General features: G+C 35.4%; 1 protein-coding gene across 4 annotated transcripts in view; it reads right to left on the reverse strand.

Annotated features, from left to right (window-relative positions):
• The window catches only part of Mcr (macroglobulin complement-related), a 357,065-nt gene that overhangs the window by 81,164 nt on the left and 249,484 nt on the right, over positions 1-26,417 (reverse strand). For all 4 annotated transcript variants that reach the window (XM_090158889.1, XM_090158887.1, XM_090158888.1 and 1 more), the window contains one exon: positions 23,068-23,150. The gene's annotated coding sequence lies outside the window, so the exon portion shown is untranslated. The remainder of the gene's footprint in view (positions 1-23,067; positions 23,151-26,417) is intronic.

Here is a 26,417-nt window from a genome sequence, read left to right on the forward strand (position 1 = left end):
CCTAGATAAGAAAAAAATGATAATAAAAAGAACTTTTGTAGATGTTAGCGCATTTTTTATTTTAAAGCCTTCTTTCAATATTTATAGATTTTAATATCTGGGACCTCCACTCCATCTTTTAAAGGTCATAAATATTTTGGGGGTATTGAAATAGCCGTATTGTACGTTTTTTTAAAATTCTAATACAGCGTTCGTACAAAATTTCCGGAATTAAATTCCCTGACATTTCCAGGTTTTACCTAACCAAATTTCCAGATTTTCCCTGATACTTTTTGTAGAATAAATGAATGGTTTGAGGTAAAAATCTTGAAAAATATTTTCTTTCAAAAATGTATTTGCCTCATTTTTTTGAGGCCATTTTCTAATTCCCTTACTTTTTGGGGCCATTTTAAAATTCCCTGACCATTTGGAAACATTTTCAAATTCCCTGTCTTTTTCCCGACCATTTGGAAACATTTTAAAATTCCCTGACCTTTCCCTAACCTTTTGGAAACATTTTCAAATTCCCTGAACTTTCCCTAATCTTTTGGAAACATTTTCAAATTCCATGACCTTTCCCTAACCTTTTGGAAACATTTTCAAATTCCCTGACCTTTCCCTAACCTTTTGGAAACATTTTTCCAGGTTTTCCAGGTCGTGTACGAACCCTGTAACATGGTAAAGTTAATGCATTCTGTAAATAATTAAAAATCAAGATTTGTATTTTATAGTAATGATAACCTTGTAGATCTTTGAGTTTCTACACAAAATATTTGATAAAGTCTGTATTATTTTCTGCTGATATTAGGAATTCGTTTAACAACGACTTCCGAAACTACGGGACTGTTTTCAAAAGCTCGTCAGAAAATAGTTTCATGTTAAATAACGTTGAAAAATCATTGGTTTTTAAGTCGTTGTACCGGGTTCATACAGCTATTTTTTCCAGGTACAAGAGTACCTTATATTGTAAAAAAGCATCAATAAAAACTAAGGTTTTATCTGATTACGCCACAAACCTAATGTCATTGCTAACTCTACCAATCTTTTGATGAAGGGTTACTCATTCCATGATTTAAAGTAAATTGGTTCCATATTATTATATATATAATAATATGGAACCAATTTAGTTTAATTTAGTTATTCATTTAAATCTTTAAGAAATTGTAGACTTTGGGGAAATTTCTAAGCCCTCAGAAATTTCCCGATGACAATAATTTTTACTATACAAAAATTAAATTTCGCCGACTTTTCTGTCGACAATATATGGTATATAATATTTTCCGGTTTTTCAGGTCTGTGTGAGCCCTGTTGTACAGTATGTAAAATGTAGATTGGAAATACCGTTATTAAAGAATATGTAACACTGGGCAGGAAACTGAATATTTTCCTAAGATTTTATCTCGCGAGCTCTGACAAGGAGAGTACTCGAGGTATTTATTGCAGATTTGGTTCAAAGTCGGGAGTAATGTAGACCTATATGCGATATGAAATTTCCCAAAAGCAAATGTTGCACTACCCATTCGATTTGCCATGGCAACCGAAAATGTTTTTGACCACTTAAAACAAAAAATCTCCATTTAAAAAAGCATGGGATTTAATCGGTTTCAAAGCGTCGATTTTTTTTTAAATCACGAAATGTGTAATTTGGACCACATTTAGGTAAATTTCATCAAGTTTGGGTAAATTGGAACATTTATGGGGAAAAATTGTAACAATTTTTGTGTAAAATAAGGAAAAGATTTTGGCAAATCGAATGGGTAAAGCAACGTCTCCTTTTGGAAAATTTCATATCTCATATAGGTTTACATTACGCCCGACTTTGAACAAAATCGGCAATAAACATCTCGGGTACTCTCCTTGTAAGTTCAATGGAGTGGAAACTACTCGGTATATAATTGAAGCGCACCCTACCAAACAAGAGGGTTATACTCCCTTTAATAGTACGCAAAATTTGCAAATGTCAGACCCCTAGTTTAAATCAGAAGTTCAAGGTGAAATTTATTAAAAGAAATACTATTGTTGTTAATTTCCCGGAAAAATAAAATGTGGAAAAATTTCCAGAAATTTTCCGGAAACTTTTCCGCAAATCGGAAAAATAAAAAATTGAAACATAAATCACTTTTGAAGGGTTTTTTGAAGGTTTTAACTTTTTATCGATATAAAATGTCTAATAACAGTAAACATACTAGAAAACATTAATAGTGTTACATATTGTTAATAGTTTAAACTAGTCTAGAGGTTTAGTTTTACTTTTAGATTAAAAAAATGAGGCGAAAATGCTGCTTTATTTAAGTTTGCAAACAATAATCATGGAATTAAAACGTTTTTTATATTTTTCGGAAAAATACGGAATAAGTGGTCAAAAACATTTTCGTTTGCCATGGCAAATCGAATGGGTATTGCAACGTCTTCTTTCGGGAAATTTCATATATCCAAAGGTTTACATTACGGCCGACTTTGAACAAAATCGGCGATAAACACCTCGGGTACTCTCCTTGTGAGTGAAAAGTAAGTAAATTTCGAGATCTTTGTTAAACAAAAATGAAATGACCCGCTTAGACATTAGTAATATTTGTTTAACCACTCTCCAAATAAATTCCAAAAGATAATTAGATATACCGCGGCCATGCTACGGAATACTCGCGAAATGACAGCTTGAATGAGACGATACAACAAAAATGATACAAAAATAGCGTATCTCGTTACGATAGAAAGCAATGTTACGTTTCGCTTCCAACTCGAATTAGAATAATTCATTTGGCCGAATCTGACAGTTTGTATCCGTATATTGAATTTCTCTCTTCGCCGGGACGAGTAAGGCGCGAGGGGTAGGCACTAATTAGCGCCCGAAAACCGATACGACTGGAGAAAAAAATGCTCCTCGAAAAAGAGGAAAAGATGGCCCGGGATATCGAACCGCGCCCGACATATGCAAAACAAGAAAGTTTCACATTTTGTTCATTATCCCTATAAAACCCCTTTCAGGCTCCTACTCGCTCTCGCAAAAGAACGGATAATTTGCGATTGTAGCTCTGATAAATTTCAATTTCAATCTAATTATGGGCTCTTTTCTTTCGATATCATTTGTTGAAATATATTTCGCGAAGCCAAATTTACGCTTTTTAATCAAGGCGTATTTTTCTGTGTATCGCGCGTGTTTATTTTCAGAATCGAAATTTTGGAAGGACTATTAGGATTGGAAATATTGGAAACTAAGTGGTTCGAAAATTTTAGGAGACTGAAAAATTTACAATATTAACAACTCGCAAACTTATCAGGCTCTAAAATGTTCAAAATTATCAAGCTAAAAAATGTTCAAAATTATCAAGCTAAAAAATGTTAAACATTATCATGTTCCAAAATGCGAAAAACTATCAGACTCCAAAATGCGAAAAACTATCCTGTTTTCTAAATGTGTAAAACTATCGGTCTCAAAAATCAGACTCAAAAAACCTGAAAAATAATCACTCTAAAAACCCGAAAAAATAATCAAGACTCTAAAAACCCTAAAAAATAACCAGACTCTAAAAACCCGAAAAATAAACACAACCTGAAAAATAACCAGACTCTAAAAACATGAAAAAATAATCAGACTCTTAAAAACATGAAAAAATAATCACTCTAAAATACTGGAAAAATAATCAGACTAAAAACCATAAAAATAATCAGACTAAAAATCAGAAAAAATAATCACTCTAAACCTGAAAAATAATCAGACTCTAAACCTGAAAAATAATCACTCTAAACCTAAAAAATAACCAGACTCTAAACCTGAAAAATAACCAGACTCTAAACCTCAAAAATAACCAGACTTTAAACCTGAAAAATAACCAGACTTTAAACCTGAAAAATAACCAGACTTTAAACCTGAAAAATAACCAGACTTTAAACCTGAAAAATAACCAGACTCTAAACCTGAAAAATAACCAGACTCTAAACCTGAAAAATAACCAGACTCTAAACCTGAAAAATAACCAGACTCTAAACCTGAAAAATAAGCACTCTAAACCTGAAAAATAACCAGACTTTAAACCTGAAAAATAACCAGACTCTAAAAACATGAAAAAATAATCAGACTCTTAAAAACATGAAAAAATAATCAGACTCTTAAAAACATGAAAAAATAATCAGACTCTTAAAAACATGAAAAAATAATCACTCTAAAATACTGGAAAAATAATCAGACTAAAAACCATAAAAATAATCAGACTAAAAATCAGAAAAAATAATCACTCTAAACCTGAAAAATAATCAGACTCTAAACCTGAAAAATAATCATTCTAAACCTAAAAAATAACCAGACTCTAAACCTGAAAAATAACCAGACTCTAAACCTGAAAAATAACCAGACTCTAAACCTCAAAAATAACCAGACTCTAAACCTCAAAAATAACCAGACTTTAAACCTCAAAAATAACCAGACTTTAAACCTGAAAAATAACCAGACTTTAAACCTGAAAAATAACCAGACTTTAAACCTGAAAAATAACCAGACTCTAAACCTGAAAAATAACCAGACTCTAAACCTGAAAAATAACCAGACTCTAAACCTGAAAAATAACCAGACTCTAAACCTGAAAAATAACCAGACTTTAAACCTGAAAAATAACCAGACTCTAAAAACATGAAAAAATAATCAGACTCTTAAAAACATGAAAAAATAATCAGACTCTTAAAAACATGAAAAAATAATCACTCTAAAATACTGGAAAAATAATCAGACTAAAAACCATAAAAATAATCAGACTAAAAATCAGAAAAAATAATCACTCTAAAATACTGGAAAAATAATCAGACTAAAAACCATAAAAATAATCAGACTAAAAATCAGAAAAAATAATCACTCTAAACCTGAAAAATAATCAGACTCTAAACCTGAAAAATAATCACTCTAAACCTAAAAAATAACCAGACTCTAAACCTGAAAAATAACCAGACTTTAAACCTGAAAAATAACCAGACTCTAAACCTGAAAAATAACCAGACTCTAAACCTGAAAAATAACCAGACTCTAAACCTGAAAAATAACCAGACTTTAAACCTGAAAAATAACCAGACTCTAAAAACATGAAAAAATAATCAGACTCTTAAAAACATGAAAAAATAATCAGACTCTTAAAAACATGAAAAAATAATCACTCTAAAATACTGGAAAAATAATCAGACTAAAAACCATAAAAATAATCAGACTAAAAATCAGAAAAAATAATCACTCTAAACCTGAAAAATAATCAGACTCTAAACCTGAAAAATAATCACTCTAAACCTAAAAAATAACCAGACTCTAAACCTGAAAAATAACCAGACTTTAAACCTGAAAAATAACCAGACTTTAAACCTGAAAAATAACCAGACTTTAAACCTGAAAAATAACCAGACTTTAAACCTGAAAAATAACCAGACTCTAAACCTGAAAAATAATCAGACTCTAAATCTGAAAAATAACCACTCTAAACCTGAAAAATAACTACTCTAAAAACCAGAAAAATAATCAGACTAAAAACCAGAAAAAAATAATCAAACGAAAAACCAGAAAAAATAATCAGACTAAAACCCAGAAAAAATAATCAGACTAAAAACCAGAAAAAATAATCAGACTAAAAACCAGAAAAAATAATCAAACTAAAAACCAGAAAAAATAATCAGACTAAAAACCAGAAAAAATAATTAGACTTACACAATTCGAGGCAACGACCCTTACAGTAAGAAACGAACTAAAATCTTAGTGTTTTTATATGGATCAAAATAAAAACCATTGAGCAAACATGGTATATCCACCCACACACCCGATGTACCGAAAGGAACAACAGTTGTCTGGGCAATTTAAATAAAACAAGCGCTTACAAATGACGAGAGAATAGCCGCGAAAAAGAGCATCTGGAAGAGAATAATAAAAAGCGCACTTTGAGCGGAAGAAGTTGAAAAGAAGGTGGTCGCCGGCGTCGTTGCAAAGGGTTGAAAAACAAAGGACTCGATAGAAATAACCAGAAATATTTAACGTCATTTTCCACGGTGAATAATATTCAGAAAAAAAGGCGTAATGAAAGAGTAGAGAGGCCCCCTGGCGGCGTGGAACATTAATGGCGATTTTAAACGGGCGCGGTACGAATAAACGCCACGAGGGGGCGTTAGGCCGGCGCCTCGGAACAATGTTGGCGTTGTTACGTTGTGACGATACATTAGCCAGTTGGCCGCGCGTCTCGACAGATTCGTTACGTTTTTAAGACGAAACGGGCCTACGCGTTTAGATTTAATCTAGCAGATGTTATTAAAATGCTAATTTTAGCCCCGATCGCTCCCTTAATATCGAGATGACCCGCGCTAATCTCGTCTGTCACAAACGGGTCATTTCGAAGGGTCAGACGGGAAAAAATTAAAAGGCGGAATTTTGGGAGCATGAAGTTTTAATTTTGTTTTGCGGGATATAAGACTTGTTCGATAGATGATATAACTTATTATTTTTCTAGGATTTTACGGGATGTTTGGCATTCAAATGTCAAAAATGTTTTAATTTTCGGTTTTAAATATTTTTGTTGGATTAATTAATTTTATTTGGGTACGATTTTACGCATGTGTTGGATTTAATTTAATTTGAGGTAGAATTTTACGCATTTGTTGAATTAATTAATTTGGGCCGGATTTTAAGCATTTGTTGAATTAATTCATTTGGGCAGCATTTTACGGGTTTGTTGAATTAATTTTACTTGGTTAGGATTTTACGCATTTGTTGAATTAATTTTATATAGCCAAGATTTTACGGGTGTGCTGAATTAATTAATTTTATTTGGGTAGAATTTTTAACATTTGTTGGATTAATTAAGGTGGGGTGGCGGAGTGGTTAGCACTTTCACCTCGCAGCAAGAGGAGCCGGGTTCGATCCCAGCTAGTGGCACTGGGTGAAAATCCGGAACCACTCCTTCTGCGTAGAGTTTGTAAGTTATCTCCCTACTGGTTAAAGGGGTTCTCCCCGATATCTTCGGCTTCCCCTTCCCATAAAAACTTGCTGAGGTTAACGGTAATAGTAAGTGTAGGGAGCTGACGGTTGACTCGCGTGGCATGAAGGGCTTGCCACCACCCTCCAACGCATTGTAAGTTTGTAACCCGGCCACCTGTTACTTGATCACGCACAAGCAACATTGCTTATGTGGTCGAAGGTGGTGCCTTGGGTATTAGCTCTATTTAAAAAAAAATAAAAATTCATTTTCTTATGATTTAAAGGGATATATGGATTGTTCGTTGCATCTCAAATCACAATATTTTTTTAAATTTCCGGTTTAAAAATTTATGTTGGATTAATTAATTTCTATTTTCCAAGATTTTACGACATATATGGATTGTTCGTATCATTTGATATTTTGGTTGGATTAATTCATTTCGATTTTGCTATAGGTGGTATTCACGAGAAGATGGCGGCCATTGCTCTAAGGTAGATAGTTATGGGGGAAAGGGGGATGACACTAGCCTTCCACTACAGCGATGATGACGTCACGAGAATACACCCTATACATTTACGAGTCCGTTGCAATTCAAAGGTAAATAAATTTTTTGATTTAAATTTTTTTATTGTATTAATTAATTTATGTTGGTATTATTACGTGGCATTTATTTAAATTTGTGTACTTTAAAAAATTAAAATAATGTAGATTTTTATCAAATGTATTTCTCGATTAGTCCTAAATACATCTACTTTCCCCTAGAATGGTCTCCGTCATCAACTTCAATCTCATTGACCCTAAATCTTCCATTTCCCCCCGGCAAATTCGATACAAACTGGAGCGAGTCGAGTTCTATCAAAAACTAATCCCGTTGAAAGTAAAGAACTCGAGTTTCTTCGTAAGACTATATCGGCCAGGTAAATGATTTAAAAGGCCATTTCAAGCGAAGAACTAGAAAAGAATCTCCAGTTGAAACTTGCCAAAAATCTTCTCCAGATGGCGCTGTCCTAGCCTCGTTTTCTTCTAATCTAATAAACTGGAGAAGAACGAAAGGCCAACTACGCCTCGGTGCGGTGGTAGGGAACTTAAGGGTGCCAATTTCGGGAGCTTTGGGCGCTAGCGCGAGATGGATAATAAAAAGGAGAAAAAGCTGGCTACCTTTAACGCGTTTAGTTAGGCGGAAAAGTCCTAACAGGCACGTTTCAGATTTGCAAACTCGGGAAAATTTGTTTGCAGAGAATCTCCCTTAATAGTTAACCTTTCTTTCCGATGGAAGGTTTTACTTTAACTTTCTATGACCTCCACTTAAGAGGTTAAAAAGAGCCGGGTTACACTGGCAAACTACCTTCAAGACTGCGTATACACTTTTTACGTTTCATATGTTATTTTGAAAATATTTATTTTTTGTTTCGTATAAAAAGTTCAACGAACGTAAAATATTTCAGAAACACATTATCTCCAAAAATGGAATTTTTGAGATACATCGATTTTTGTAATTCTTATTAAAAATAACAAAACTACCGTATTTAGGTAACTGAAAACTAATTGTTATGGGTTTATTTTAGTCCTCAATCTAAATATGACAACGACTTACGCTGAACAAATTAGAGCAGACGAAATTATATGATATGAAGACTCTTATTGGTTAATAACGACATAATGCGTTTCAGCAAATTTCCGACGGTCGTTAATTAAGGCGTTTTTGCGGAGTATTTTCGAAACTTTTGGAGTTTTGCATTTTTAAATCTCGGAAACTAGACCAGATAGAAAAAAAAAATACTTCAAATTAAGAATCAGCGCCCTAAATTAGTATGAGGAGCATTCAAACTCAAAAAGTCAAAAATGGTCGATAATGCGTTTCTGAAACGTAGGGCAGTACTTATAACAAGCCGGCACCACCGTGTTATAAGTTTCGCGTTGAATCCTTTCGGGTTTTCGCCCAGGTTAGACGGGTTAAGCCAGCGGCAGAAAACGTGTAAGAGGAGCTTGTAGGAGTGTAGCTTTGCGTGTATAGCCTGCGCCTCTTACAAGTTCCACGTTCACGTTTGCCGGCTTAGCCTATCTAATAACTCGGATCAAACGGTTTCAGATATATCACATACCCAATTGCCCAATTGATATTGCAACCTCAAAGTCTATTCAATATCTGTCTACATGAATGAATTCATGTCATACATGAATATCGAATGGGAGGGGCTTATTTATCACGCGCTGCCACTCAAAAGTGGTTTTGATGGGCAACATTTACAAACTTGGCTAGTTTCATTGCCCAGGCTTAGAGCGAAATTTATTTCGTAAATTGTAATACGAATATTTTGAATTGAACGAAAATAGGTTGTTGATTTTTTATTTTTATTATAAAATCGGATTTTTATTAATTATTAAAACATTTATTAATAATTGGAGTGCAGCGGTAGTGTAAACTAAAATTTAAATGATCCTCCAATAAATTTAATTATTAATTAAAAATTAAATTTGAATTGAGTTTGCTCTAAATTGACATTGCTAGAGAACCTACTTTGGTACATTTTCATTTAAATAAATGATTTTATTAAAAAAGAATCACTTGATTTTAAAAATATTAACAGCAAATAATTTTTATAATGATCAGCAAAGGATTTTGTAGTAGTAGGGATATTTTTCTAAGAATTATAAGTACGCGTTACTAATATATTTTTTGATCTCGTTTATTTTTCAGTATAATAATAATAATCAGCTAGGCTAATACCCTTGGCACCACCTTAGGCCCAAGTCATCTAGCGACTTATTATGCCTTTAAACAGGTGGCTGGGTTACAATGCGTAGGAGGGTGGTGGTAAGCCCATAATGCCACGCGAGCCAACAGCTCCCTACACTAACTATTAACGTTAACCTCTACAAGTTTTTATGGAAGGGAAAACCGAAGAACTAGGGGGAAAACCCCTTCAACCAGTGGGGAGAGAACTTGCAAACTCTACGCAGGAGTAGTTCCGAGTTTTCACCCAGTGCCACAAGTTGGGATCGAACCCGGCTCCCACATTAAATCACGCAATCCCGGAAACGTTTCGTTTTCGTAGATCGAGTCACCGGATTTGCTGAAGTGATTACGTGAAACGCAAACGGTAGAAAACTTGAACTACGCTTCGTACAAACTTTTTGGCATAAATTTGGTAGATTTTTCAGGTTTTCCCTGACCATTTTGGTACAATAAATCAACGGTTTGAGGTAAAATCTTGCAAAATATTTCATACGTATTTTTAATACATCTACAAAAAATTATTGGCCTTATATTCTGGGTCCATTTCAAAATTTCCTGGCATATCACTGACTTTTTGGAACCATTTTCAAATTCACTGGATTTCCCTAATTGTTTTTGAACCATTTTAAAATTCACTGACTTTTTGGAACCATTTTATAATTCCTTCGACTTTTCCCAAAATGTTTAAAACCATTTTCAAATACCCCAACTTTACACTAAATCTTTCGAACCATTTTAAAATTCCCCGATTTCTCCCTAATTTGTTTTAATTTCCAAATTCCCGGACTTTTTGGAACCATTTTCAAATTCCCCGATTTCTCCCTAATTTGTTTTAATTTCCAAATTCCCGGACTTTTTGAAACCATTTTCAAATTCCCCGACTTCTCCCTAATTTGTTTTAATTTCCAAATTCCCGGACTTTTTGGAACCATTTTCAAATTCCCTGACTTTTCGGAACCATTTTATAATTCAATCATTTTTAGGATCCATTTTATAATTCAATCACTTTTAGGATCCATTTTATAATTCCCTGACTTTTAGGATCCATTTTATAATTCAATCACTTTTAGGATCCATTTTATAATTCCCTCACTTTTTGGAACCATTTTATAATTCCCTGACTTTTAGGATCCATTTTATAATTCCCTCACTTTTTGGAACCATTTTATAATTCCCTGACTTTTTGGAACCATTTTAAAATTCGTGTACGAACCCTGAGAAAGAGTAATGATATAGTTCGATATTCATGGTTGAAAAGAGTTTATACAATTTATGCTATTCATAGATTACCCTATACGGTTCTTTCCCAGTTTGAGATACTAAATGCTTAATTTCTGGGCCCAAATCGATATAGTGACCGCGCTAAGTAACTCGTACTCGTACCGTTGTAACACGTCCCGCGCTACTTAGGAGAGTACCCTATACAACGCAATAGCTAATTTTCGGCAATGTGCAAGCAGGCAATGTATATATCCAAACGCGATTCTACTAAATTCTCGATCTTTCGCCGCGCAATTATTCTATGGAACAACCTACCCGAAGAGATGGTGTCAGTGGGCTCGGTTGCCCTGTTTAAACAGAAACTCTTCTCATACATGACTAGTCACGACTTTAATAAAAAATAGTATCACTATTCAGTAATGATTATTTTGGGCTGCATGGCTGAATAGCCCTAGTCCCTATCCCAAAATCAGGGCAACCACTCAAATCTTCAAATTTTTTATAGGAGAAATAGGATTATATTTCTAGACTTTATAGGTCTATTTTTTTCAAATTATAGGATTTTATAGGACTAAATATGCTATTTCATTTACTAACTTTATGCATTTAAAAAGAAAATCTATATTTAGTGAAATAAATCTTAGATTTTCACTAAAAAATAGAAACTATTGAACCATTTCATCAGAAAAATATACTAGTAGCTAACCATGTTAACAATAACAAAAGTATAGACTAGAATGACTTGGTATAGGAATTTATCTTATAGCTAAATCTAGCAATTTAACAGAGTGGCAGGATTTGAAATGGGCAAAATATCTAAATTATAGGATTTTATACAACTTTTTAGGGATTTTATTAAAAATATAGGATGTTATAGGACATTTTTGAAAATATATTATTTTATAGGAACTATAGGACCTCTGGGGGCCTTGCTAAATTTAAGCAAAAAAAAAGTGTTATATCCGAAGTTTATAATATACTCATGCATCATAAGTATTTCTTTAGGCGGATTCCGTTAAGCGCGAATTTCCCGCCAAATCGCGGATGTGGATCAAAGTTGAACATTCACTTCTCTTTAAGATGCAAAATGTAAAAACTACACCGCGTAGGGATATTTACCTATTGATAAAGTCTATTTTACCGATGAAATAATATTAGAAAATAAATATATGATTTTTTATTTACAAACGTGTTTTCATAAAATCATAAGGTTTATGTATCAGACTAATAATATTAGCAGTATAAATAGATGTGGTTTTTGCTTTCCGAGGACATGAGAGTCAAAGTCAAGCAAGTTGAGATACGCGATTTTTGAAATAAATTCTGAATAAGAATTCTCTAGTTTTTGCATTAGGCCCGATTGGTTGTGATTTCCAAAGCTTACGCGCATTCGGCATCGCTTTAGAGTACTAGTCTCTCGCGGTGAACACGTTCACCGTCTTATGACTGAGGTTTAGCGTGAAAGGCTATTTCGTAAAATAAAACGTTTTCAATAGTTCTTTTTATAAAATAACCTTGGCCATCTTGTTGAAATGTTGCCTCCCCGCTTCAGCTGTGGATCCATTTTCTCTCCCACTAAAGAGTTTATGAACTCATTCTTACGCATTGGCTGAACTATTCCAGGGCAACATTTCAACAAGTTGGGCAAGCGTAAAGACATTTTATAAAATCAACTATTGGACAAAAATGTTAAAAAACGAAAAAGCACCTATTGCATTATGTTTATCAAAATAAATTGTAGTAGATTCAGTATTTTTGAAAAAGTCACGAGTAAGTTTTTCGCCGGTTAAACCTAAGAGCAACAAACACAAGGAGAATGCGGCTAGTCTTTAAACACGCTAACGCAGTGTTGCGTACAAATTTCATTGGACGAGCCTTTAAATTGAGCGTTTTACGGAAAGGGGGAAGACAATTTCCGAATTTTCCTCTTCCGACGGCAGCAAGCGCTAAAGCGTCTAACCAATGACAAATGTACGCAAGAAAATGCACCACTTCTGACGGGTTGTGTTCTCCTTGTGTGAGGTGCTGTGTTTATGGCTCCTAGGTTAAACTGAGAATTTGCTTCTCGTTTGGAATTAAAATTGAAATACTTTTTGTGGTGACAATAGGTGGTTTCTTTTCGCCTGTTCTCGGACTAAAAGTGTACTCTTTTTACCCTAAAACGTTTTATTCGCCTGTTCCGGGGATGAGAATTACTCCGGCCTATAAACTATTCGCTTGTTCCGGAGTATTAGGGCTACTCTTTTTACTCCTTCTGGAAAGGAGGTGTAAAATAGTAAATCGGATTTGGTCGTCTGCTAGCCAGAATTTATCCGCTGAAAAGGCCTCAGGCAGCCATTTTGGGAAAACGTTTTTACTCCGACTCGAACTATTCGCCACCACAGAATAGGAGTAAAATGACGTCATAGCCCTACTCTTCTTACCCTACTCCGAAATCCCGGCACAAGCGAAAAGAAACCACCTATTAGGGGCCGATAGTATACGGGGTCTTTTTTGTGTAATATAGAAAAGCATGGCCACCGAGAGCGGGCCCGGGCCCCGGTAAAATAAATTCCTGGCCCCAAAAAGAGTAGTAAGTTAGTAACCAAGTTTGTTCCAAGCCGGGCCCTGGTAATTGCCATTCGCTTTAATACACTTAGTTACTTTTTAGGGATGTAATTGATAAATGAAATCCCCCTGAAAGTCCAAAACCACTTTCTAAACTCGTCGACTACAATGAACCTCGTCACATTAACCGGTTTCCGTCTTTGGACAAGGAGTTGACTCCGCCGCGGGTAAATGTAGTCGATGCTAATTTGCGAGGATCAATTACGGGAACTGAATTGGGCGATAATTGCCCGAAACCGTGGGCCAATAGGCAGCCCGAGTAAATGTCCAAATGCCTTCTTGGATATGCAAAATGCGGTGGCCAGACGAGAGAGTCGATGCCAGCTGAGGAATGGAATTTATGGAGGGGGAAATACAGCCGCAACGAGCCGAGAGAAGAGAAATCGCTGACGTTCCAAAATTTCTAGGTAGGAAAAGCCCCCGCCCCCCTCACTTCCAAATATAGTGCCGAGGTTTTCTATAGCTGTTATTCTCCCCCCCCCCCCTCTCCTGAGCTGGTGCACTTGTGGTCCCGACGGGGACCCAATCTCCCGGGGTTCTCAAACTATTTTTCCACTCCTTCAATCGGGCCCAAAAATACGGCAGGAGAAGAAGAAAAAAAGAAAGAATATATATAATTTATCGGAAAAATTCCGCTGGACTCTTAGAGATAACTCCGAGGCGGCGGAAAACGGCTACGGTTTTCATTTACTACTGGCAGATTTTCAATTACGCTTTAGCGCTTTAAATTAACCAATACACTATTATTATTATTACTACAGGGCTGCCACAGTTTCTTCAGAATCAGATTCCCCGACTTTCCCTGACAATCTCCTGAAATTTTCCCTGACTTATTTTGTGCCAAATTTTTTTATTTTTTTTTACCCATTTTTAGTAAGGATTTTTTTATTTGCAACCAAAATTAAATTATCTGACATTTCCCTGATTTTTTGACTATTTTTTAAAATTCCCTGACATTTAGATCCAGGTTTTCCCGGTATACTGTGGCAACCCTGTATTATGTTAAAAATAAGATTTTTCAGGTTTTGAGGTATAATTTCGATCCGAGTTTGGTATATTAAAATTGATCTTCTAGGTTTTATATGGGATTTTTCCTATTTCCCAAAAAAAGGGGGATGTTATCAGATTTCTCTAACAAGGAGCTGTTCTTATATTTCCCTAAAAAGGAGATGTTCTCAGATTTCCCTAAAAAAGGTTTTTCATATTTCACAAAAGAGGGCTGTTCGCAGATTTACCCGAAGAGGTTTTTCATATTTCCCAGAACAGATTTGAAAATTTTGGGGTTAATTTTACATTAGGCAAAATCTATTTTTTCAAGAAAATGTGCAACTTCTCAGTTGCCTCATATATTATACTTGAAATGCTTATCCTGGCGTATCGCGTATGGTAAGATCACTCTGACGGCTTTGGCCCCGCCTACGAGAGAAACAAATCCCCTCTCACGTTGTTGTTTGTTATGTTAACATAGTGACGTCAAAAAAAAACCGTCAGCCACATCGAGACTAAAATCTGCCGCGATAACATTTCAAGTATAGCTATGGATTCCTGATTATAGGGATAAATCCAAGCAAGTGTAAGTGTCTTTAAGATAGCTAAAGGTTCAGACTTAATAGAACAGAAAAAAAACCCTTCAACAAACCCTCCCACTCCCGAAACCGAACATAGCGTACATTAATTTAAGTATAATTTCGTTACAGCATCGCCCAATAAAGACCGCAAAACACGAGTGGGAAAATACAGCTAAATAGACGAAAAGAAACAAAAAAGACGAACAAGAATGAGAAACGTCTTAGGCCTTTGTGGAGAATTTTTAAAGAGGGCCAAAACCTATTAGATTTTATTCGCCTGGGAAACGAGGACACAAAGAAGAAAAATAATCGTGGGTGAAAGCGACGGGAACCCCTGGTGCCGGAAGTTGGAAACAACTGGCGAAAGATTTTACTCGTCATATCGTCCTTCTTCCGCGTCACTCTCTCTTTTCCCTTTCAATCCTTTCGCGCGCTCTAATAAAAAATATTCCCAGCGATAGATAGAGGAGAATACGTAAAGTTTATTATTATACATTGCTTTCCGAGTTTCAAATCAGGAAAAAAAACCCGGAGAGATCCTAAGTCCGCGGAATGGAGAAATGCTTTATCAAAAAGGAGGAAGCTATTCATCTATATTCAAATTTCTCCTGTACGCTTCGCTACGGTTAAGAACTAATTTACATATTCGTTTTGCCCAGAAAATCATTAAAAACTTTGTTTTCTCCGGAATACGAACCGAATATTGTTCCCAGCGACGGAGGAACCCAAGTAGACGATTACGACAGTGTCTACTTTCCCCAAATTGAGACCAATAATACTTGTACATTGTAAGTCTTTAAAAGTAACAGGCTGATCACAGATAATTCAAAAAAAATCTTACAGGAAAAATAGGAAATTTCAATTTGTAGTCGTTTTTAAGGATTTTATAGCAGATATTTTTGGCAAAATAAAGAATAAATTCCATTAAAATTACAAGAAAATGTAGGTTTCAAGTACTTATGAAGTGAAAATCCAGGTTTTTAATGAAAATTTAGTTTAGTAATTGGTTGAGCGAGCGAAGATTTCTTTATTTTTAAAATTAAAATAACTTTGTAGATTTTTATATCAAAAACCAAAATTAAAAAACACCAACCACAACATCAAATTCATAAAAAAGACTAGCCCAAACTAAATTTAGAAAAACAATTCATAAAAAAAAGACTAGCCAAAACTGAATTTAGAAAAAAAATTCATAAGAAAAGACTAGCCAAAACTAAATTTAGAAAAAAAATGAAATTCATAAAAAAAAGACTAGCCTTAACTAAATTTAGAAAAAAAGACTAGCCTTAACTAAATTTAGAAAAAAAATGTAATTAATAAAAAAGGCTTGCCAAAACTAAATTTAGAAAAAAAATGAAATTCTTAAAAAAAGACTAGCCAAAAATAAATTTAGAAAAAAATGAAATTCTTAAAATAAAGACTAGCCTTAACTAAATTGAGAAAAAAAATGAAATTCATAAAAAAAGACTAGCCAAAACTAAATTTGGAAAAAAATTCTTAAAAAAGACTAGCCTAAACTAAATTATGAAAAATAAAATAAAATTCATAAAAGAAATCATCAAAAAATAAATTCCTAAAAACTAAATTAAATTACAAAAAAGCCTGAATTAAATTCGTTAAATACATCGTAGTTTCTTAACATATTTAGTTTTCCTTCACAGTCTACGAAAACCCGAAACTATTTCCACTGAAACAAATTCTCAATTTGGTCACAAGCTGCGAAGACGTTTAAACAAAGTCACCCAAAAAATGGGCTCGTTTCCTTGAAATAAAAAGGGTCGAAATGAGACTCGCACGTCGGGGATATTTTTACCCCATTCGTAGCCCATCCAGATTGGCCAGAAAAACGATAGTTTTCCACTTTAATATTCAGTCCCACATTCCGAGTAGGGATAATACCCAGTCCCAGCCTGGAACCAAAGACAAGCTACAACGACGTCTTAAGTTGTTGGAATCCGCCGGAGCGTGCCTTGAAAGACGTATCGTTGCTCTCTTATACATTTATGGAAGAGAAAAAAAGGAAACGGAGGAGCTATTTATACCAAATGAGGGACGTCTAACCCTCCGCCGCTGGAACGAAGGCGACACTATCCCGAGAAGACGACTTTACGGGGCCGGTTTCTTCGCCGACTGCCTCATCATTCTCATTTCGAAGAAACCTCTCGAGGTTCGACGCTTCTACACTTTTTGGCGCTGGACGCGACCCGGGGTGATATTCCCGGAAAGATAGTACACCCGGAAAGGTCACGTGTCATTAGATAGGAAGCCCGGACGAATACGTTTCTTGGGTGTCTTAGAATAGAATAGGACACCATCCGAAATTGCCTCAAAAGTCTCTTTGGAAATGACGAGCCCGGATACGGAATAATATCCCAAATGGATGTCTCCGGCCCATGTTTAGTTCAATCTGTTCGGTCGAACGAGTACGCGGCGTACCGATCGATACTATTTCGGAGATACGCTTAATAGCTGATGCGAAAATATACACTTTGATCGTAGCTAAAGGTAGAAGCTTGTTAACAATATTTTACAGGGTGGCCACAGTTTTTTCACAATCAAATTCCCCGACTTTTACAGGTTTTCCCTGACCATCTCCGGAGATTTTACCTGACTTATTTTTAACCTATATTTTAGTAAATGTTTCCTATTTGCAACCGAAATTAAATCCCATGACATTTCCCAGATTTTCAGACTAATTTTTAAAATTCGTTGACATTTCCCCGATTTTCAGACTAATTTTTAAAATTCGTTGACATTTCCCCGATTTTTATACTAATTTTTAAAATTCCCTGACTTTTCCCTGATTTTTAGACTAATTTTTAAAATTCCCTGACATTTCCCAGATTTTTAGACTAATTTTTAAAATTCCGACATATCCCTGATTTTTAGACTAATTTTTAAAATTCCGACATCCCTGATTTTTAGACTAATTTTTAAAATTCCGACATCCCTGATTTTTAGACCTATATTAAACTTCCTTGACTTTTCCAGGAATTCCAGGTTTTCCAGGTACCGTGGCAACCCTGTTTTACACAAAACCAAATATTTTTGTGGTGCCTATCTACACAAACGATTTACTTTTTCAAAAAGTTATGCTACGGAATTACACTAAGGTGGGGTGACGGAGTAGTTAGCGCTTTCGCCTCGCAGCAAGAGGAGCCGGGTACGATCCCCGCTTGTGGCACTGGGTTAAAAATCGGAACCACTCCTTTCGCGTTGAGTTTGCAAGTTCTCTCCCTACTTCCCCCCCCCCGGAGTTCTTCGGTTTCCCCTTTCCATAAAAACTTGTAGAAGTTAACGGTAATAGCGAGTGTAGGGAGCTGTTGGCTCGCCACCACCCTCCTACGCATTGTAACCCGGCCACCTGATTTAAAAGGCTTTAAAGGTCGCTAGATGACTTGGATCTTGGATATTAGCCTAGCTGATTGTTTGATTATTATAGTTTAGATGTATTGGAGTAATCTAGAGTTATATTATAGTTTAGATGTATTGGAGTAATCTAGAGTTATATTATAGTTTAAATGTATTGGAGTAATCTAGAGTTATATTATAGTTTAGATGTATTGGAGTAATCTAGAGTTATATTATAGTTTAGATGTATTGGAGTAATCTAGAGTTATATTATAGTTTATATGTATTAGTAAAATGTCAACTTTTTTGGAGTAATCTAGAGTTAGTTACGACGTCAGGAAAAATACCAAGATTTCTAGTTTACTAATAGTGTCAGCTCACTTCGTTTGTTCATTCAATAGACAGGTTTAACCAGGTCTAGAAAACTTGTAGGGTAACTTCGATGTAAAAATTATACACTGTAGATATATTGTTCAAAGGCAAAACCTAGTAAACGCCAATTTCTAAAATTTCGAGTTAGTAGTTAGTTAGATAATTATATAATGTAAATTTTTAACCCGCCAAAATCATTACAGGTTGAGATACACTAGTAGACCCCACTTACAGGGCTACCAGCGATTTTTTTTAAATATTCTAGGAATTATAGGAGTTTATTGAAACTATAGGAATTGATAAGAACTCTGCCAGCCCAACCGTTGATGTTTTCGGGAACACCGGACCTAAGCCAGAGCTAAGCTCTATTTAGAAGGCAAATTTTTCCCAAACGTTAAGACTGTTTTCTAATACATTTCTTATAAAATTATAGGAATTTCTGGATATAGCTATAGAAAAACTAGAAAATTTCGAAAAAATAGGAATTTATAGGAACAATTTTGAGAAAATAGGAAATTATAGGAGCATATTGAATTTATAGGAATTATAGGAACTCTGGGAGCCCTGCACTTAGATTAACGTAAGAAATAATGTTAATCAAAATAAAGAAACTTTCTTTTTGTAATGGGATAGCGGTATTTACCGATTTACTTTAATTATCCCCTAGTGAAAAAATTGAAATAGTAAATATCTCAAATTAAAGAGATAATAGGTTTTTACATGAGTATTTACTGATTTACCGCAATTTTCGCCCTAATGAAAAAGTTTAAAAAATTCTAAATATTTGGTTGAAAATTTTATTCCGACACACAATGTAACGCCATATGTATAGTAAGAAAGAGCTTTCAAATAATAGGAACAAATGATTGAAAAAAGGAATTTTAATTTTTAATCAAAACTCGAGTAATTTAGGGGGAGAGGGTCCTTGGACACGCACCGCCTCAATTAATTAAATATTCGCCCCCCTTATTCTAGCGCCAAATTCTCCTCATTGTTTTTATGCAAATAGTGGTGGTAAAAAGGGCGCGGTATTTATATCACCGAGCCGCCAAATCTTATTATTCAAAATTAATGAATCGTTTTTCCAGCCGTTGCCTCTTTCACGCATTAATTCTCCCCCCGCCCGCATTGTTCCCAAAACGGCGCTTGGGTCCGTTCCCTCTGACATACGAAACTTGGAACTATATTTGCCTCCCAAATTTAAAAAACTATTTTTAATTTTAGTATCGACACCAGGTTTTTCTTTCTGCTTGAAGTAATGATGGTATTTCTTAGTGTTGTAAGTCGGAAAATGACCGAGGCCTTTTTCCCGGAAAATGTTCCGTATTTTTCCGAAAAAAAATTAAAAAAGTTTTCATTCCATGATTAGTCTAGTATTGTTTGCAAATTTAAATAAAGCGCCATTTTCGCCTCATTTCGTCGAATCTAAAAGTAAAACTAAGCCTCTAGACTAGTTTAAACTGATTAACAATGTAACACTATTAATGTTTTGTAGTATGTTTACTGTTATTAGACATTTTATATCGATAAAAAGTTAAAAACATCAAAAAACCGTTCAAAAGTGATTTATGTATCAATTTTTACCTCTCCGAGGGGACAAAGTCCCCTAGGAGGGGTTATACAACGACCGTGTCTGTCTGTGGGTCTGTGGGTGGGTCTGTGGGTGTGTCTGTCTGTCAGGACTGCGAACGCGTTCGCATTTTCGGTGCAAAGTGTAATCACTGCGTACGCAGTTTCTCAAAGGGTTGGCAAAACCACCGTGCGACGGTGAGCGTTAACGGACGCATTTGCGGTTTGGTTTGGATGGTGTTTTTTCGCTCACCGTCGTGACGGTTTGGTGTATTACGGTTTTTGTAATGTTTATGAATTTGTTGTGTTTGTGTTCTGATGGATGTGCATGTTGAGTCTGTTGTGTTTATATGGGCGTTTTCTCTCCAACTTCTTCTTAATGACTTTGGGACGGACCGAGTGCTGAGTGTAATGCTACCTCTCAACGTTCAATGGCAGGGTTTCCACCAGTTGTACACGGTATTCGTCTTAGTATCAATTTGCGATCGCATCGGGCGGGATTTGAACCCGAGACCTCCTGATTGACAGGCGGACGTTCTACCACAGAACCACCGACACTTGTTACGCCTTTTTGAAAATTAGACCTTCAGCTTTATCGGAAGCGTATTTAATAGAGTACGAAATTTTGGTTTAATTGAAATAGAATTGAAATTGAAATTATTGCATCGAAGAAATTCTAATTTAGCGTTTCTCTATTGATTAAAAACAAATGCGCCACCCAGGTTTCGAACCCAGACCATTCGGCTTGGCAGTCGAGCGCTCTACCACAGAACCACCGATAGCTGCTTAGATTCACTGAAATTAAGACAGGCATCGTAAGCATAATAGGTAATAAAGTCTTTTTTTATTAATGAATTTATGAAGGCCTAATCTGGTATTTTTTAAAGGTTAAATCTTGTTTTAGCGCAGTCAGCCGAGATTAGAGGGTTAAAGGGTAGACCCTGTGGGTGGTCCACTTTCTTAACGACCTATATATAGTTCTGTTAATTCAAAGGAGATAATTTAACGTTAATTGCTTTAAAAGCTGGCGGTTAGTCAAGTGGCTCTCTGTGCTTTGTTGATGGTAAGGTTTTTGCTTCTTGTAAATACATTTGGTGTGGATATTTGGATATCTACGATTTCTTGGGTGTGCGAGTCATTATATGATATTGGAAATTGGACGGCATTGGTCTTTTTCATGTGGTATGCGTCACAACGTCAACAGGAAGTGAACGAGTCGTCCACTACCAGATATCTACGGTATCTTCATCAAGGGCGAGTGTTGAAATAAAATGAGCGTTAAAGATGCGGCAAGTATTTCGTAAGCGAGTAATTCCAAAAAGCCTCTGTAGATATTTCTTTCATTAAAATGTGCGTCGTATTATATTTAACTGATAAACCTGTTCTGTAAAAGGGTTTAATTCAATTGTGCATTGTTATAGTACGTCTAACTTACTGTTGTAACTACTTAACTTATGATATTCTGAATAAATTAAAATTGGTCGTTTCGTCTCAATTATTTTAATTATAATTATAATTAAAATTTTATACCGGGCGGGATAGAAATGGGTTAATATTTTTAACAAATAACTCTAAATTGCGGAGATATATCTTTAAGGGTTATCTCGAGAAATTAATACCACTAGGGACAATTCTACCGAGGAGAGGTATATTTTGGCTTGCCAACTTGTTATTTTTCCGATTTGCGGACAAGTTTCCGGAACATTTCCGGAAAATTAACAACAATAGTATTTCTTTTAATTAATTTCACCTTGAACTTCTGATTTAAACTAGGCGTCTGACATTTGCAAATTTTTCGTACGATTAAAGGGAGTATAACCCTCTTGTTTGGTAGGGTGCGCTTCAATTATATACCGAGTAGTTTCCACTCCGTTGAACTCACAAGGAGAGTACCCGAGATTTATTATTATTTATTATTATTGTCGATTTTGTTCAAAGTCGGGCGTAATGTAGACCTATATGAAGTATTAAATTTCCCAAAAGGAGACGTTCCACTACCCATTCGATTTGTCATGGCAACTGAAAATGGTTAGACCACTGAATACAAAACAAGATTTTTTCCTTATTTTACCCATAATTGATGAAATTTACCTAAATGTGATCCAAATTACCCATTTCGTGATTTTAATGTTTTTCATTTTCGAAAATCCGATGGAGATTTTTTTGTTTTAAGTGTTCAAAAACATTTTCGATTGCCATGGCAAATCGAATGGGTAGTGCAACGTCTCCTTTTGGGAAATTTAATATATCAAGTAGGTCTACATTACGGCCGACTTCGAACAAAATCGGCAATAAACAACTCGGGTTCTCTCCTTGTCAGTTTGGACGTCAGTAAAAGTTAGCCTTAAAATATTTGTACGAAAAATAAACTATTTTGGGCAAAAGTTAACTCCAAAACCAAACTAGTTGGAAGCGGACGTAAGTCATCAGCAACATCTATCGTCCGCTCTCGTCATACATCAAAATCTTTCGTCATGTAACGAACGAGTGGCGCGTAACGGTAAATTTTTGACGTACAAACCCGTGCGGGACAATAACGAACGAGTTCGCGTGGATGGCGGATCAGACGAAAAATAGCAGAGATAGCGAGATCCATGACGAGGATAATGTTGTTGCAGCGAGCCCATCGGGGGGTCGCGAATAAAAAGGCAAGGAGGCCAAACATCTCCCAAAATACACTTTCGCGCGACTCCTGGCGACGGAAGAAGATAACTGGGAATGCTCCTACCTTTTCGCTGCCGTTCGCTCCAAGCGTCCTGCTCCAGCCGAAGACGCCCACTTAATGTCCCGCTTCGGACGACAACATCAGTTCTGCAAACGGAAAATCGCACTGTTACATTTATAGACTTTGCGTTCACCCCGAACAAAATAGCCCGAATTAGTTAGTAGAAATTCTCCGAGATCGCACAACCACGACTAAAAATTTACTCAGTTTATCTGAGAATATGCGGGTGCATTTATAGCCTCTGTTTTCATGGAGAGAGCCCGCGATTGTGTATTGCGATTACACTAGCAGGGCCCCCCACTCAAACCTTCAAATTTTTTATAGGAAAAATAGGATTCTATTTCTAAAAATAAAGGATTTTATAGGACTATTTATTCAAAATTATAGGATTTTATAGGACTATTTTTTCTAAATTATAGGACTATGTCTGCAAAAATATAGGAATTTTTCCAAATTACAGGATTTTATATGACTATTTTTCAAAATTATACGATTTTATGGGAATTTTTACAAAATTATAGGATTTTATACGACTTTTTAATTATAGGATTTTATAGGACTTTAAATTATAGGATTTTATAGGACCTTTTTAAATTATAGGATTTTATAGGACCTTTTTAAATTATAGGATTTTATAGGACTTTAAATTATAGGATTTTATACGACTTTTTAATTATAGGATTTTATAGGACTTTTAATTATAGGATTTTATAGGACCTTTTTAAATTATAGGGTTTTAAAGGACGATTTTTCAAAGTTATAGGTTTTATAGGACGATTTTTCCTATTGCATAAAAATTTCAGGTAACTAATATATAAATAAATATAGGCTATATATTTATTCGGTCGAATGGGAATTCGTTTATATGGGATAACACCTTCCAGCTTTTTCCAGACGTTAGGCGTGGCGTAAATCGAAAACCTAGATGCTGTACGTTAAGTCAAAAAGAGCTTTAAGAATTCAGCGCAACTATCGCAACGTGAGAAGGTCAGAACTTAGAAATAGACTGCAGCGACCCCAAGTTTGTTCGAAATGAACTAAAATTAGCCATGATTTATCCGTATCTCGGCCGCTACTTTGAGCCAGGGCAGTTAGTCTCCTTAAGTTCTTGGTCCGCGTTTGACAAACTAGCGCCATCTGGTACGTTTTACAGTTAAGTAAAAATGGGGCATTTAAGCTTAGAAAACGGTCAGTAAATTTCTACGATTAATCGATTATGTAAAAACCCCGATTAAGAAAAAATGATAATTCCAAACTCAAGTAAGTCGAGATATGTGATTTTTGAAAGGTATTCTAAATAAGAATTTTTTAGTTATTTTATACTAGTCTGACCGCGTATTAAATATGTGTATACTTTAATGAACCTTATTTTCCGTGATCATATATTTAAAATTAATAGACAGGTTAAGAACGTAAGCTTTATCGTGTACAAACTACGTATACTATAGACTCGATGACTTGGGCCTAAGGTGGTGCCTTGGGTATCAGCCTATCTGATTATTATTATTATTATTATATACTACTATATTACAACATCGTTCAAAAATTGAGGGGTTCGACATTAGTACAAATCTCGTACACTCTAAAGAAAAAATTATTTTGAAAATCTTGAAATCAACTTAAAAATTCCAAAATTTGGCGAAAATCAGTTTCAAAATCTCGAAATCAGCCTAAACAAGTTGGCAAGCCAAAATATACCTCTCCTCGGAAGAATTGTCCCTAGTGGTATTAATTTATCGAGATAACCCTTAAAGATATATCTCCGCAATTTAGAGTTATTTGTTAAAAATATTAACCCATTTCTATCCCGCCCGGTATAAAATTTTAATTATAATTAAAATAATTGAGACGAAACGACCAATTTTAATTTATTCAGAATATCATAAGTTAAGTAGTTACAACAGTAAGTTAGACGTACTATAACAATGCACAATTGAATTAAACCCTTTTACAGAACAAGTTTATCAGTTAAATATAATACGAAGCAAATTTTAATGAAAGAAATATCTACAGAGGCTTTTTGGAATTACTCTCTTACGAAATACTTGCCGCATCTTTAACGCTCATTTTATTTCAACACTCGCCCTTGATGAAGATACCGTAGATATCTGGTAGTGGACGACTCGTTCACTTCCTGTTGACGTTGTGACGCATACCACATGAAAAAGACCAATGCCGTCCAATTTCCAATATCATATAATGACTCGCACACCCAAGAAATCATTGACTGCGTTAGAAATCGTAGATATCCAAATATCCACACCAAATGTATTTACAAGAAGCAAAAACCTTACCATCAACAAAGCACAGAGAGCCACTTGACGAACCGCCAGCTCTTAAAGCAATTAACGTTAAATTATCTCCTTTGAATTAACAGAACTATATATAGGTCGTTAAAAAAGTGGACCACCCACAGGGTCTACCCTTTAACCCTCTAATCTCGGCTGACTGCGCTAAAACAAGATTTAACCTTTAAAAAATACCAGATTAGGCCTTCATAAATTCATTAATAAAAAAAGACTTTATTACCTATTATGCTTACGATGCCTGTCTTAATTTCAGTGAATCTAAGGAGCTATCGGTGGTTCTGTGGTAGAGCGCTCGACTGCCAAGCCGAATGGTCTGGGTTCGAAACCTGGGTGGCGCATTTATTTTTAATCAATAGAGAAACGCTAAAGTAGAATTTCTTCGATGCAATAATTTCAATTTCAATTCTATTTCAATTAAACCAAAATTTCGTACTCTATTAAATACGCTTCCGATAAAGCTGAAGGTCTAATTTTCAAAAAGGCGTAACAAGTGTCGGTGGTTCTGTGGTAGAACGTCCGCCTGTCAATCAGGAGGTCTCGGGTTCAAATCCCGCCCGATGCGATCGCAAATTGATACTAAGACGAATACCGTGTACAACTGGTGGAAACCCTGCCATTGGACGTTGAGAGGTAGCATTACACTCAGCACTCGGTCCGTCCCAAAGTCATTAAGAAGAAGTTGGAGAGAAAACGCCCATATAAACACAACAGACTCAACATGCACATCCATCAGAACACAAACACAACAAATTCAACACTCACAACCTACGCATAAACATTACAAAAACCGTAATACACCAAACCGTCACGACGGTGAGCGAAAAAACACCATCCAAACCAAACCGCAAATGCATCCGTTAACGCTCACCGTCACACGGTGGTTTTGCCAACCCTTTGAGAAACTGCGTACGCAGTGATTACACTTTGCACCGAAAATGCGAACGCGTTCGCAGTCCTGACAGACAGACACACCCACAGACCCACCCACAGACAGACACGGTCGTTGTATAACCCCTCCTAGGGGACTTTGTCCCCTCGGAGAGG

The sequence above is a fragment of the Leiobunum rupestre genome, chromosome 9 (genome assembly GCF_980474605.1).
Source record: "Leiobunum rupestre chromosome 9, qqLeiRupe1.1.hap1, whole genome shotgun sequence".
NCBI classification, from domain to species: Eukaryota; Metazoa; Arthropoda; class Arachnida; order Opiliones; family Sclerosomatidae; genus Leiobunum; species Leiobunum rupestre.